The sequence below is a fragment of the Bactrocera oleae genome, chromosome 5 (genome assembly GCF_042242935.1).
Source record: "Bactrocera oleae isolate idBacOlea1 chromosome 5, idBacOlea1, whole genome shotgun sequence".
In the NCBI taxonomy this organism is placed as follows: domain Eukaryota; kingdom Metazoa; phylum Arthropoda; class Insecta; order Diptera; family Tephritidae; genus Bactrocera; species Bactrocera oleae.
The window spans coordinates 53,714,531-53,730,177 of record NC_091539.1 but is presented as its reverse complement, the minus strand read 5'-3'; the positions used below and the strand labels follow the sequence as shown (position 1 = coordinate 53,730,177).

At 33.8% G+C, this 15,647-nt stretch overlaps 1 protein-coding gene across 2 annotated transcripts in view; it reads left to right on the top strand.

Annotated features, from left to right (window-relative positions):
- Positions 1-15,647, top strand: part of nAChRalpha3 (nicotinic Acetylcholine Receptor alpha3) — a 145,409-nt gene that overhangs the window by 90,686 nt on the left and 39,076 nt on the right. The window lies entirely within an intron of this gene.

Below are 15,647 nucleotides of genomic sequence, written 5' to 3'. Positions count from 1 at the left end.
CAAGCAAGTCGCAAAGTTCGAGTCGAGTTCAGCCCGAAGGTTGAAAAAATTCAGAATTATTAAGATTTATACTACTCGTTCCGTTTCCATTATAATACTCAACAGTGGCAATTTAGAAGGATTCGAAACCACTTCTAAAGCATGACGTGTACTAATGATTTCTTAATTATAAATTAATCCTAAATGTAGGCAGCATTTTCTTTACAAAAACATATATCAAAAAAATTATTGAAGTCTACAGTATATTTTCCCGAATATTTCTGTAAAAGATTTATAAATTTTTTTTAATCAAATAGAGCTAATAATGCCATAAAAAAACAGGTTAGCCTCAGATGCCCCAGATCAGTTGAAAGACAGTTATACTTGTATGATATAAAATAATAAAAATAAAAAAGTTTTCCGCACAAGGACTCCTATAGTTGTTCGATATCGGCGTTTCAGAGATTTCGCAAAAACTGTGAGCATGGTTCGCGTATATACAGACAGTCAGGCAAACGGACACACTGACATGCTTAAATCGACTCAGTTCGTCACGCTGATGATTTATATCTATACTCTACAATACTTTGCAGTGTATGCTGACGTTTTCTTCTGGGTGTTACAAACCACGTGGCTTACTTAATGTACCCTGTTCAAAGTATATGAACCCTATTATGAAGCCCAATGCTAAATGATCACACACATAATTCGTTCCTCTTGAAAGCATCATGTGGAGGGGTTAAAATATGTCAGTTGCGTAACCCTTTTAAACATATGGCGCGTGTGTGGGCGTGACCCAGACGACAGCTCAAACCTATGACTTCGATAAATGACAGCAATCAATAATGATGGGGGAGAGGATGAAAGATTGTGGCGTTTAACAAAAGTTCAGACAGCTGCGACATACTTATGTGGCCTGCAGACATTTATGGAAGTGTGTGTATATGCACATAAATGTACTCATAAACACACATTTGACTTTTGTAAATCGAGAAAACTGGGGGCCAACATAATACATTCGCCAAATGAGCCTAATAAACGATATTAGCTCATAGCTACTAAATGCTTATGTAATATTATAAATATTTGTACACATGTATCTGATTGATAACACTCGGTAAGGCAATGTCTGCAAACAAATTCTGCAGACATTATGTATTTAATAGCTAACTACAAAGTGGCTATGTATCTTGGTTTTGGGAGGTACTCCCCAATTTCTCTATTCCACTTCTTCTTATTGCTCTCTGTTTATCTTCCCTGTTGTTTCTAACTTGGGCGTTCTACTTAAGCTCCTTTTTGAAACTTCGCTCAACTTTGAGATTTAAGATCTGCTTGACAAATTAGTTTCTCCCCTCATGAAGTCTACCCAAACAGTCATCCAACATGAGGAAATTCAAAGCTTCTGCTGTGTTTAAGATGTTGTTGTACTTTAACTGTTGTTATGTTTTACTAGAGCTCTGTTGGTTGAACGCATGTGGCTTACTTTACGCTCCAAGTATTTAGCTCATTTCCGAAAGCGTCTGCACTAACTAACCAAAGGGCTAACGCATATTTAAATTTTGGAGGAGAAGTTGTGCCATGACCCACAAAAGAACCAAAGTAGTTTGCTTACAAATAAATATGTTCACGTAGTAATAGCAACGCAAGCTAAAACATAAATTGCTGAAAGCTCAAATAGAATAGAACATTAGAATAGAGACCATGTGCCAGAAAATGCTTCGAAATATTCCGTGACTCTCGGAGTGTTTCAAGCCCGTCCATATGCCCTGTAATATTGCAAAATAACATCTTATGACTGATGTGAGGAATGTTGATATGTTTTGACATCGACATCGCCCCGCACTACTATAAACCATTCCATCTATAGTTAATATCGTTTAGACAAGAAAGAAAAGATGTATTTCCCGTCACAAAGATGTATTTCCTGCCACAGTCAGTGATTTCTAATATCACCACAGAGTTGTAAAAAAAAGCATTTCCCTTAGAAGAAAACCGAACACCATAACCTAAAACTCTAACGTGGAATCCCTCCTGCCCACAAGTTCTATATTTTCAAAAAAATCAGCTTCTATATCTCCGACTATGCCCTCAGTACCCTTGCACAGAACTGTTTAGTTACGGCACTGCCCAAACCCCTCTCCACCCAGCTCAGTCGTGGTTTGATTTACGCACACTTCGGCTCGTGTGAGTTTAACGTTGTAAGTGGTAAAAGTTTTTTAATTTAAAAAGTTTCCCTGCCTTCCAATGCACTGCTATCTATGTATCAACATATATACCCTGATTCTTTCGTTTATTCTATTTGACTTGCTTTCAGTCAATTCAGTTGCTGAGAGAGTTGCGTAACGCTGTTGATGTTTTGCGCTGCTATTAAAATAAACATTAGTGTAAAATGCCAAAACACAAAATGGAAGTGCGATTAATTAATTTTCGCGTTCTCCAAGAAAGCAAGAATTCAAAACAATCAGAAATTGATATTTGATTAGTCTCCAGCGTTGCATCCTTGACCTGCGCCAACTTGCCAAAAGGAAAACAGCAAATAAATTGAAAGTCAAGGCAGACAGCCAGCTAGCTCAGTCGCAAATAATTTGTGCCAAGTTAGTCTGCAAGCTACAAATGCCTTCACTTAGATTTCTTGGGTTTCTTAGGCGCGACAACTTTCTTTTCTGTTTGTTTTGCATTTATTTATTGCTTTTTCTTCTTGCTAACATATTTTCTTCCATCAAAGTTTATCATAGTCAGTAGAATTGTCAAGCGCTGCGCCTTTTGTGGGTGCATATTCTTCAGTCAAATTCTTTTACCATAGTAATATTTAAAATGTTTATGCATGTATTTGTACCTTTAATGTCGCCTTGCTTTATTACGCAAATTTTTAATTGTTTTTCTTAGTGAAAAGTTTTCAAACTTTTTACGATCTATAATCTACCAGTTCCGTTTCCGTAATTGAAGGTGAAACTTTACTTTTTTTGGTACACATCCAAAAAGGTGAATGACAAAGCATGAACTCGCAGGAAAAAACATACATAATTTATGTTTTTAATTTTATATTGTTATTGAAGAAGAAAATAAATTATCTGGATTTTTTCAATTCCATTCCTAATATTGTTTAACTGTATCGCTCCGTTTATATTCAGTAAGCTCTGAGATTTATATCGTTATAGTATATATATATACCTAAAATATCATCATCATATCTCACAACGAAATGGAAGTAACAAATATTCATTATTATACAAGTTAGAGAGCCCTCTCGCTATAAAAAGCTTCAACACTCCATTTTACCTTCGAGTTACGCATAGAGTTATATAGAAAACGACATGTGGCAACTATGAAACCTATTTCCAAGATGGGCTCAGCATAAAAAGCCTAGCGAATATAAATAAATTATAGAAATAAATTTAAGCACTTTGAGTTTATATTGAATGCTCTTCCTTGAGAATATACCAAAGGAAAGAAGAATCAGTGAAGTGTAAATAAAATTGTACCCTCACTTTATTTACCTTGACATATTATAAGCCTCTGCTCTTAAGTTGTTAATATTAGCTTGTCCCAAGTCTAATTCCTCCGCCAGAAATGAAAAAATTATGTTTTTGGTATTTTTATTCAATATAATATCCAATCAATAATTTTTTGCCATCCCTATAATGACTTTCCGGAAGTTCTGCAAAATACCCGTCCTCTGCTATAATGCAACTTCGACGAACAACGCTTTCCACGAAGGAATGGTTTCAGTTTTCTAAAGATGTAGTAGTCGCTGGAAGCCAAATCTGATGAATACGGTGGATGAGCAGTTGCATTGTATTGATGAAAAATTATTTTTTTCTGCTGCAAACCAGGTCTTTTCTAACGAATTTTTTCATCCACTGTCCAAAAGGCTGAAATAATATTGAGTTAATTGTTTTACCTTTCTGCAGATAATCAATCAACACTTTTTGCATTCCAATAAATTGATGCCATAACCTTCTTGCCTGCTTTGAATTTTTATTCTACTTAAAACGCTACAAATCATGCTAAAAATTTGTAGCCAGTAGTGTTATTACTTAGTGAGAGCAGAAACTTGACAACCAACCTGTATAATAAAGTTTTGGAAATGCTCTGACTTTCTCAAAATTTTGCAAAACATTATACAAATGCTCAAATGTATAGGAAGTACCCACAGATTTTCTAACATGACTCTAAGAACAGTGGTCGATTTCGACCAAGAAAAATTATTCTCGTTACGAATGTAGAGAGCTCTTTACTTTCACATTTTTTCACGCGCTAGTCGACAAACCTTTAGCTTTAGCTCTCTCAAAAGTTTATTTAAAAGTGTACTCAAAAGTTTGAAAGATACTTAATTTCTTGGCTCATGTGATCAAATTATGGGAGGGGTTATTAAAAACTTTGAAAATTTTTGTTATCAATAGTAATATTGGAGCGTGCTTTCTATTTTGCTTTTTACAAAATTTTTTTTTTTATTATTTGTGATCATCGCTACAATAAAGCCAATAAGGGAGCATATTTTGATCTAACAAGGTATTTAGATTATTCGTTCCAATTTAATGGGACTGTGTTTGCTTGTTATTAAAGCTTGACGTACTGCTTTTCTAAAGTATTGTAAACTTACTAAAACTACGGTGAGTACTTAGTAAGTATAAAATTCTTCTTCAAAGCACTTTAGATGAAAATGTCTCTTGATAACTGATCAAAGTCTGCAGCTCTTTAAAATGAATCACACCTCCGTTTTTATTAATACCTGTACAGAAAAGTAAGATAAATACATAGCGTTTTACAAAAAATATTTCCTTCTTAACATTTTATTTATAATTTCGAAACAACTTAAAGGAGCTAGTGGGCCCACACATGACAACATATGTATCCTTATTCCATAACTGCTTCAATGTGCACCTTATATATATTCTACCTGCAACATATCTCATAATTTATTTTTCAAATTCTATCAAATTTTTCTTTCTCATTCCGTATTAGTTTTAATATGTAGAATAACATTTAAATACTACCGCAAATACTTTTAATACACGCTCGTGACCGTTTAAGTCTGTCGAGAGTATAGGAATTCACTTCAGTTTGATCCATAGAATCTTCGAATGATTTCGAATGTAAACTGTAACATTATATTATTATTTATATCAAAATAAAACTTTCAATAATTCATATTCAAGCAAATGTGGACTGCTTGTATTGTAATATACTTAGAATATGCCTTAAAGAGGAATACGATTGCAATAAAAACAGCAGCAACAAAAACGCAATAAATTAATTCTAAACCGCATGTACCCATATAGAAATATGGAAAATACAAACTATTTAATCATCGTCAGTTTTATCATCTCATCTACTGCCTTCCCATTGAATTTATAACAGTTTCCGTTTCCGCCTAGCTCAGTTGCTGTGATATGGTAGCGCAGACAAAAACTTGAAACGTGTTTGAACTAAACGCAAATTGCAACACCACCATCATAGCGACCCACGTGGACGGTCAGAAAGTAGTGATGGCGGCAGTCACCTGGTGGAAGGCAGTTGAAAGTCTTGTGGGCTGCTTACTTAACTGGCTGTCAGCGATTGGCTGGTTGTCGGGCGACGCGTGTGTATGCTTTTGGTGCACGTTCATCACTTAAATATGCCACACCGAATAGTGAATAACGAGCAAAGTCATAATTTTAATACGCAATGAAAAATTGAATTTCCCCAGAGCAAGATGAAGTATATGTGTGTTAGACATTGGTGCTGGTGGTGGTTAGTAACGGTGATTGGGATTGTGTTTGTGGCTGTGACGCTGATGAAGTCGATGCGCGGACGACAGATAACACTGGTGGTGGTGGTGATGGTGATGGTGATGGTGGCAGGTGAGGCTGACAGTTAGCGAAATTGCGCTTGGCACACCACATCAGCCACCACCAGGATACCCGAGAGTGGAGTGAGATGTAGATGGTGGCAGCGGTTGATGGTTGATTTGAATAAAATGTGACATGGCAGCAGCTGGTGTTTGAGTTGTGCATGTTTAAAAAACAAATAAAGAAGGCAAAAGCAACAAACAGTCTAGCTGTGTATGGTAACAGAGCGCCGGTTGGCAATCATGGCATCTGCAGCTCGACAACTGTATCAAATATGCACACATATACATGTGCATTTCTTTCTGTTTCTGTGCGTGTGTAGGAAGAAGACGCCTGCACGCTTTGATATTTCCGGTGATCGACTAAGCAGGTGACATGCCTTGAAAAGTGTCGGAGAGTGAAGACCGGCAAAATCGATTAAAACACTGTCGCTGCACGAGTAATAGACGTGAATGACGCCGGGAGTGTTTTTTTGCAAATGTGTGTGTGTGTGTGTTTTCGGAATTTCATGTGCGACGTCCAAAGTTGCTTAGACGCCAGTTTCCAGTTTTTAGAAAAGCACGTAACGTTTATTTTCTCACTTTCAAACTGACAAGCTGACAGGTAGTTTGTATTTCTCGCTAAAATGCCATTCAACTTTTTGAATCGACAGCGAACATTTTTGGAAATTGTATACGGTACAAACCTACCGAAGGGTTGATCTTTTTATATCCACGAAACGCTTATAAATTGCTTAGCTTGCCTTCCCTAAAACCTGAAAATGTTGAGAAAGGTCTTAGCGGAACATGATGAATGTAAAGTCCGGGCGATATGATGTGTTTCCCGTCGAAAGTCATCTTCAAAACGGCTGAAGGCAGCTGATATCATGTGAGACCCTAAAGGTTAGGAACTGCAGAAAAAAATACTATTTTTTAATTATTTACCTATAACACTAATAGGGCCACTAAACAATAATTTTTGAATGAAAAAATTTAGTCAGGTTTTCTGTGATATCAAAACATATATTTACTTGAAAAGTACAAACATCAGCTACATTTAAAGAAATTATTGCTTTATATCGAAAAATATGTATGATTTTCATGAATATTTGGGTTTTGAAAGTTTTTTTTTAAGTCTGCAACTATAATCTGCTTGCTAGCATTCCTGCGCTCCATTCCCCTTATCCATTAAAAAAAAATGTTATCCATTAAAAAAAAAAAATTAGCTAGAAAGGAACCCAGATGAGAGTTCAGCATACGAAAGTACAAAGCTTTATATGACATTATAAGATCATTTATTAAGTCCTTGTAATTGGTCGATATATGTTTTCCTAGAAAATTTTAGACAATGTTCACAAAACATTTCCGAGCGGGTTTTTCCTGATAGTTCAGTTTTTCTTCAAAGCTCTTATCTATTTATTATCAGTTGCCGCATTTGTGGACCTACAAATATTTCCTCTTTAATTTTTGCTTCGCTGAGTTTGTGGAATTTCTCTTTCAGACATGCAAACCACTTTTTTTGGCTTTGGCACAAGCAGTTCCGCGCTATGCAAGATGGATCTGTTGGATGCTAGTTAGTGTGTTTGGACTTGATTCTAATGCCTTTTGTTTGAGTCAAGCAAAAATAAGAATCCCTTAAATTATTCTTTGGTTCGGTCCAAATCATTGGTATAGCAAATGGCATATGTCTGTTTTCTTGTTTAGTCCAACCTAATAGCAGTTTCACACACGTTACACAAAATTTATATACAGCCCAGTATTTATCTTGATTCCTCACAGGAAATCCAAAAGAGTCTAAATAGCACTGTTCAAATAATGACATGAAATTACGATGCTGAGATTTGAAAGTTAATTTTCCACACACATAACAAAAAATGTCAAACATATATCTGATGCAAGTGAGTCGAATGCAATAGTTATACAGTCGTATAAATAAAGTTATTTAAAAAAAGACACATATATCAGATCAGAAATGAATATGTAGCTGTCACAAAAAATGGACGTGTTTGAAACAAAATGATTATATATTGTTAGTAAGCGTACAACAACATTAACAAAAATCATCACAAAGTTCCTGTGACAAAAACGATGTTTCCCAGTGTAAATAGTGCTTATGCCTTTTAAACGCTTGATCAAATTTTCTACACTTTTAAAAAAAAATGTATTTAAATATTGTACTAAGTCTGATTAAGAACCCTAAGAACGTCTACTGCATCAAATGTTCACCCTCCAGTAGAAAATTCGTAATTTAACAGCACTTGAATTTTTTATTACAATTCGACTTTTTACTCCGACTAAAACTAAATTTCGTGCCAACTTTCTTACATTAGGTGTTTGTCTCCGATAGAAAATGCCTAATTGTAGGCAACGTTTTCTTTTCTTACAGCAATTTTGCATATATTGATAGATGATATTAAATATTAAATACAGCAATATATAATCATATTTATATACTACACCATTCCGGCAAGTAGTTATTGCTTTTTAAACATTCCTAGTTGTTATATGGAGACTATATATGTATAGACATATAATATGGTTTTAACTATGCTAACATAAATAGTTACACCATTTGACTCTGTCGACTGCACTTTCTTCTGTTTTCTTTTTGTGATTTTGGTATAGTCATACTCCCATTGGCTAATTCTTTATTCTTACCAATGTGCTCACCATCTTAAAGGCTTACCATGGCCTGGTAATCTTTGCACAAAAGTCAAGGACCAAATTATTGATTAGAACACAATCACAAAAGTATGGCTGAGAAAAAGGCACATGTGCGCACAATAAAATAAAAATTCACACACACATGACAAACATTTTATATGATGTTAGCGTGCAAAAAGCAGACAGACATTGAATTCGTGGAAGCGAGCACGCATGCCTTGAGTGCTGACAAACAAGTGCGAGAATTCACGTACACGTCTACACTGACCAAAGTTTGAAAATGCCAATGCTTTCGATGGCACAAGCACATGTTGGCACAACCTATACAGATATGTGTGAGGGGATTTGGAGGCTAATGCTATCTGTGTTGTAATTATGTGATTGCTCTCTTGTCTTTATTGCGCATCCTTTCGTGTTTGCGTATCTCTGGCGTCCTTGTCGCTGTCATCGTTGCCATCGGTGTCTGGTCTGTCAACAGCGGCGAATTGTCGTTGTAAGTAGTGTTGAAGTTGATATATTTATGTGCATAGATACTAATACCATACATATGGATATGTGAATACCCAGCAGGAAATGTACGGCTTATGGCTTATGATTAGATATCTGAAATATCAACTAAGCCATTTATTTTTGCTTATTCAGCATACAAATGATTAATTCTCTTAGAACTGCTTCAAACATATTTTTTAAGCGCCCAACCGGTTGTAATCGTATTTCTTGAAAGAAGCATTTGAATTTCAGAGAATTGCGTCGAACTAAATTGTTTTAAAAGGCAAAATCATGAACTTTCAGCCATACTCTGAACTTTTGTTCCAAAGCATATAGTTCTGTACTACAATAGCGTTCATAAGGCATTCTGTCAGAATCATATGTTTACTTTCATTTTGATATCTAAAAAAATTAGAATTCAAAATAACCGTGAAAATTAACAACCAAAATTGAAAAACTATCGTTTTAAACCCTAATCGTTTATATTATATTATTTCCTCATTTTGCATGTCCGTAGAATTAGTGCAAAAAGAAATATATTTCAGTTTATTCATAATTGATCGCTTTTCTTGACAAACATTTATATGCTTTTATGCCCAATGAAATTGACTCAATTTAATTCAATTATTTATATTCTTTGTCTAATTTCTTAAAGAAACATAATTAAATATATTTCGGCATTCAATGAACATTTTGAACAATTTAAGCACTTAAAAATTTCTTGTTTTTTTGGAATTACAAATAATCTATATTTCTGGTTTATTGAGTGAATGATGCAAAAACATAGTTATGTTATGCAACATGTATTTCGGATATCTTTACAAGTATTGATAATTCGGCACACGTTAGAAAAAAGTTTTAAATATATATATTAATAATATCCAACAATTGTATTGCGAAATTTATTTCATTTACCCCTTGTTACATCCTAACTAGGATAGATAAAGTTTTCCACAAAGTTTGTAACACCAAAACTAAAACGTTGGAGACCCTATAAAGTTATTTTATAAATGATCAGCGTGACGAGCTGGGTCGATTTAGGTACGTCCATCTCTCTATCTGTTTGTCCGTGTATCTATACGCGAACCGCAGTTATCAGATATCGATCTAAAAATTTTCACGCTTTCTTTGTCGAAACAGCCGGGACCGGATCAATATATATAAGAATATAGCTGCCATGCAAACTGATCAATCAAAATCAAGTTCTTAAATGGAAAACTTTTTTATTTGACAAGTTATCATCCCGAAGTTCAGCACGGATTATGGATTATCAAAGAAAATGCGACATGAACATATTGTTCAGATCGGACCACTATAGCATATAGTTATAACATACATATAGTTGCTATAAGAAATGCAGCTATAACCCTTCAAGAAACTGCTGACGGGTTTACCAATACACTCACATTTATTATGTCAGTACTGACAGTCAAATTAACAGTAAAATAACTGGCAATGTTTACGATTTTTCCAACAGCAAATTCTGTATACGTCGACAAAAGACAGTATACATTTCCATAAGTTTCGAGAAGTTGTGAAACACCCATGTAGCTTTTATTCTATGCGATAAACCGTACGTACAACAGAGCTTTTGAGAGGAACAAGCATGGAATTACAATAAGTGAAAATTTCTTTTCATAATTTATTTTTCGATTATATTTTTGTTACACTTCATTTTAATATGTATGTTTATTATTATAACTAATTTTAATTAAAAGTTTTGAATTTCTTAAAGAAATATAAATTATATTATCAAGTGCTCAAAAGAATTTTTCACTTGTGATAGATATACAGTCATAACTAACAAATTGCAGCTATGATAGATTTATGATCAGCTATGACTCAGAAAAAAGCATGAGAGTGAGTAGTATAGATATATCGTGAATCAATTCCGAATACACATGTGTTAAAGAGAGATGCAAACTCATACACATACGTTTGTTTACATCAGTTTTTGCACAAGGCTCTTAAGAAAATGATAGGAACTTTGTTCTGCTTCGCGCTGACAAAATTTTTTCAGCTGTCATCTGACCAGTCATATGACAGTCACTGTTTTTTTATGGTAAAGAGTATGTATGTATGTGTTTGTATTGCTTCAAGGTTAACATCGCTGAGTTGTATCCCATAATAGACTCAGATTTTATTCAGGTTGTACTCTTATCCTTTCTAAAAACTTGGTGCAACAACAAAGAAACTTTCATTGGGAAGGGTTTGTGCGATTAATGCCATTAATTGATTCATGGCTTAGAATTGGTTAAATTAAGTGGTAATTAAAATCTTTTTTATTATCGAAAATATGATTTATTAATACTTGCAACTCGATATGAAGTTTGTGAGAATTTACTTTTCTTTAAGTAATCTCTACAGATTACCACTTCTGAGGCTAACGATTAAGCGGTTTCGGTTGGTTACATTAATAAAATGGTTTTCAGTAATCTTCGCCTCCAACTATTTTTTTCTTACAGTACGAAATTGAGTTCTCTGATAGAGACAATACAAAAAACTGTTTGGTCCTGTTTCCGATTTGAGCTTAACTCGTAAACCAAGAGTAGCTTAACTGAACTCTTTGTTATACAAAGAATAAAAATATAATAAATAATAAAAGAAGCTTTTTATGAAATGAGTTTGTTTAACCAAAGTGAATATCTGAGATTTTTTACGAAAATCGATTTTAATTACCTTATATATTTGACTAATCTTTAGATTATGGTTTTAAATCCTTACTCAACCTTAGATATTTATGCAACAATCCACACGCTCAATCAATTTTCAGCAGTCCAAAGAATTCAAAGAACGTTATCTTTACTCTCTATTGGATCCCAACACATTTAAACGAGTGAGCACAGTATAAATCATATGTTACAGCGCAAGAGATCTCGCTCTATGGCGAGATTAAAATTAATTAGAACAGTTGCATTTTAGATATTCTGGGCGATCTCTAGAATAATGTAAGAATCTGTGAAACCGCAAAAGCTTCTCTGCATTGGCTTGTACAAACTCCATTTATTTCTACACTTCTTACCTTACATTACCGAAAATTAAACTTAAAAACTTTGGCAGATTCACTCTCGATTGAATTTTTGAGTCTGTATTCAGGGCTAGAACGATTTGTGTTATACGCAGATTCATGTTCCTGGTCGCTTTCTACTCCACACGTTTATTTCTCTACCCTACTATATTCCCTTAATAAAATCACAAAGTGAAATTGGGGTCTAAATAAGCCATTTCATTCACACCCAACTCACCATGTCACATAACATCAAAACCGGAAATCAGTGAGCAAGCTGACATCAGTCCAATCCAAATCTTTGTAGAAATGACAAAAGAAAAACAATGAGTATTAGCGCTCCAAGCTATAACTTACCGTTATTCGAATCACGTTCTGCAATTTGCTCCTAATGTGTGTGCTGCTATGTTTCAAAACGAAACCGAAATTCATATGAAGAATTGTCGCCTGCGAAAGACTCGCTCACCACACCAAATTTATTCATATGAGTAAATGCTTGCTTATATACACATATTTTATATATGTATGCATATAAGTATATAATACACATGCATAAATTGCACTTTCCAAAAAAAAAACAAAACGAAAACACACACAACTGCAGCTCGGGTGTTCCGGAAATACACACGCAGTCGGAAAAAGCCCTAACAAAGCCAAAGCTCAAATAGCTGGGTGATTTGCTTACAGGTAGCGGCGCTTGGAATCTGTGGCACGGCGAAAATGGGGTAGACGCATGCATGCATGTCGACAACAAAAGATATGAAATAAATGTTGCAAATAATGCAATAAAAAAGGGGCAGCTAAAAAACGATATTGTATAAGCGACACGGTACACATAGCTAGGCGATGCGGCACCCTCGGGCTGGTCGAATGTGGCATTCAACATGCGGCACGTTTGTTGTGCATACAAGCGTATATTAACTGCAAAAGTGCAATATTTCATGCTTATAAGTACGCATGCATGGACATACAGATGTGTGCGACACCGTAAAGAGCGCAATTTAGTAGAAAAGTAAATAAGCGTGTGCGTTTGTGTGTGTGTACGCAGGCATGCATATGTGTGTGGTTATGAATTTAGCAGGATGTACTCAACTTAGCATAGCTTAGAAAATATTTTTATTTTTTTCGTTAGCATATAATGTGATATGATGTTGAAGAAGTAAGGCAAGAGGGTTTAAGCTTTTTGTATATGGTATAAGCGTTGTGCTTAAAATATAAATTGCTAGCTTAATAATATTAATCAATGTCACGGTTCTGATATTTGTAGAAGACTTAATTTGAGAGTTTAGGAAAACAGATCGTATCAATGTTACGTAATAGTTAAGGAAATATCTAATTTCGCCATAACATTCTTTATGCATGTGCTAAAGTCCGCAACATTTTGAATCTTTAGGGTCTTCTTCTTTTTCTCTCTTTTTTTTATCTGTTATCCCTCTTGCCAGCGATAGCCAGGCATAGTACACAATTTTTTTACACTAATTGCTGGAAGTAAAAATTCACATAGAAAAGTTTCCTCGTTAGTAGAGTAGTAATCTGACTACTTCGCTCAGATGTTTACTTTGCATTGAGTTCATTGCTAACCATTAAATTCTCACAAATTTGACGTTCTGTATCTGTAGATTACTCTGTCAAAATTTCAAGTCGATTGAATCAAAATATCTTCGAACTTCGAACACAATTTCTGTTTGTAACGAGATAACGCCGGAGAATTAATATTTTCAAATTTGTTATTAATTATATTTTTTCAATAACAAATTAGCCAACTTTTCACAAAAAATCTTCTAGGCATTCCAAAAAACTAATTAAATATTTAATTGCGTATCTAATCAATGAAGCTTGATTTTTTATTTCGGATGAGCCAGCATCAAGTTTTAAGGAACACCGTCATCCTATTTTTTTGAGTCACGTCCGAATAGTTCTTGCCATTGCCGTAATTTCTAATATTTCTACATAAAAATTGTATACAAAATTCTTGGAATTACAGGCATGGCTTAGTAAAGAGATTTTTACTGTGTCATCACAAAAAATTTTTAAAACCATAACCGTTTTTGCACAAATTAACCTTACCATTATTTTGACTTTTCAATAAAGAACTCAAGCATTCAAGCATTGATATGTCAAATATACGATTTTTTTATATACACACCTTTCCTCCCCTTTCCTCTTGACTTTACACACAATTATAATCTCATTTATTTCGCAAAGTATTCGGAGTATGACTAAGCTAATAAATTAAAATCTTGTGTTATGAATAAAGAATGAAATAAAATTAAATTATATTAATAAAGAAATGCAAGTTTATTAAAAGCTTCTCTTTTTATATGCTTATTTCTAATAAAGCTCATAACAAAATTCGCTTTCATAAGTACTTAATTAATCTTTCATGACATTTTACATTGTTATTGCAATGTTAATAGGAATTAGACACATACACAATTTTTCACACAAATCTGGAATTTATGACACAAATGAAAATAATAAACAAGATAAAGCTTACAAATAAAATTTCGTCCAATTAAAGTCAAAAGCAATTTAGCAGTTTGACATTTTTCAGTCAAACGCGCTTCACAATTAAATTCGAAATGCTTATATTTAGTTGAATTTTAATTTCAGCATATGTAGATATTTTTTAAATACATATTCACTTAAAGACTTTTTCCCTGCATGAAAAAAAATCAACTGTTATTTGGATAAATTTTTGAATTCTTAAACTATTTTAGAACTTTGACCACAAATCTTCTTTGATCTGCAGCTAAAATAATTGTTAAGCAATTTTTCAAAAATGTATGTAAACACACATTTAAATACTCTACGCCTCAATCTCTTTCTGTTAGTCGTTATTAATGCTGCTGCCTGATTTGCCTGATTACATGACTTTGAAGTCACTCTTTCATTATCTACCCTTCCCTCGTTATCATTACCTTACCTCTAGCTTTGTTTAGCTGCTTTGAATTTTCATCAACATATTTTCTTTGATCAACCAACAAACTTCGAAATTGGATTAAAGACTGGTAAAATCAACTCAAAGTGAATTTTTATACAACTGAATTAAAATCAATTAAACTCACTTCTGGCGGATGGTTGATGGTGTGTAAATAAATTAATGAAGAAGAAATTTTACATTCAATTTCAATTTCGACAATTTCACGCCGTTAAACTTCTTTTTGGAGGGCGCCATGATTCATTTATGAAATTGTATCAGAAATTTTCATCAACGTCGTCCGAATGAGGTAAATTTCTAATGCACACAAATAAATAAAAAAATATTTACAAAAGAATTAAATTTTCTTCACTCGTTTATCTCACTATTTTTATTTTACCTCTCACCAGGATATTTATAGGTACATACATATGTTCTTTCTTCTATTTGATTTTTCATTTGGATATAATTCAATAATTTCTCGACTAAATTGAAATTCCATACTTAAGTATTAATCCATTGTTTATCCTTTTAAGATGATCGAAATTCAAATTATTTTCGAATTATTGGAATGTCAAGACATTGACTGTACCTCTATGGTTTTGCTAATAAAAACAGCGAGAAGCCTCATTGCGAATTAATCTATAAGATCTTGTGTGGAAAAGCTCTCTGGACTATCCATATCCTTTGATTTAAAAATCCTTGTTGTGATCGGTTTCAGTTCTAAAATACAAACAGTGCACAATATTTTACAATACGTACAGCTGATACTGAATTCT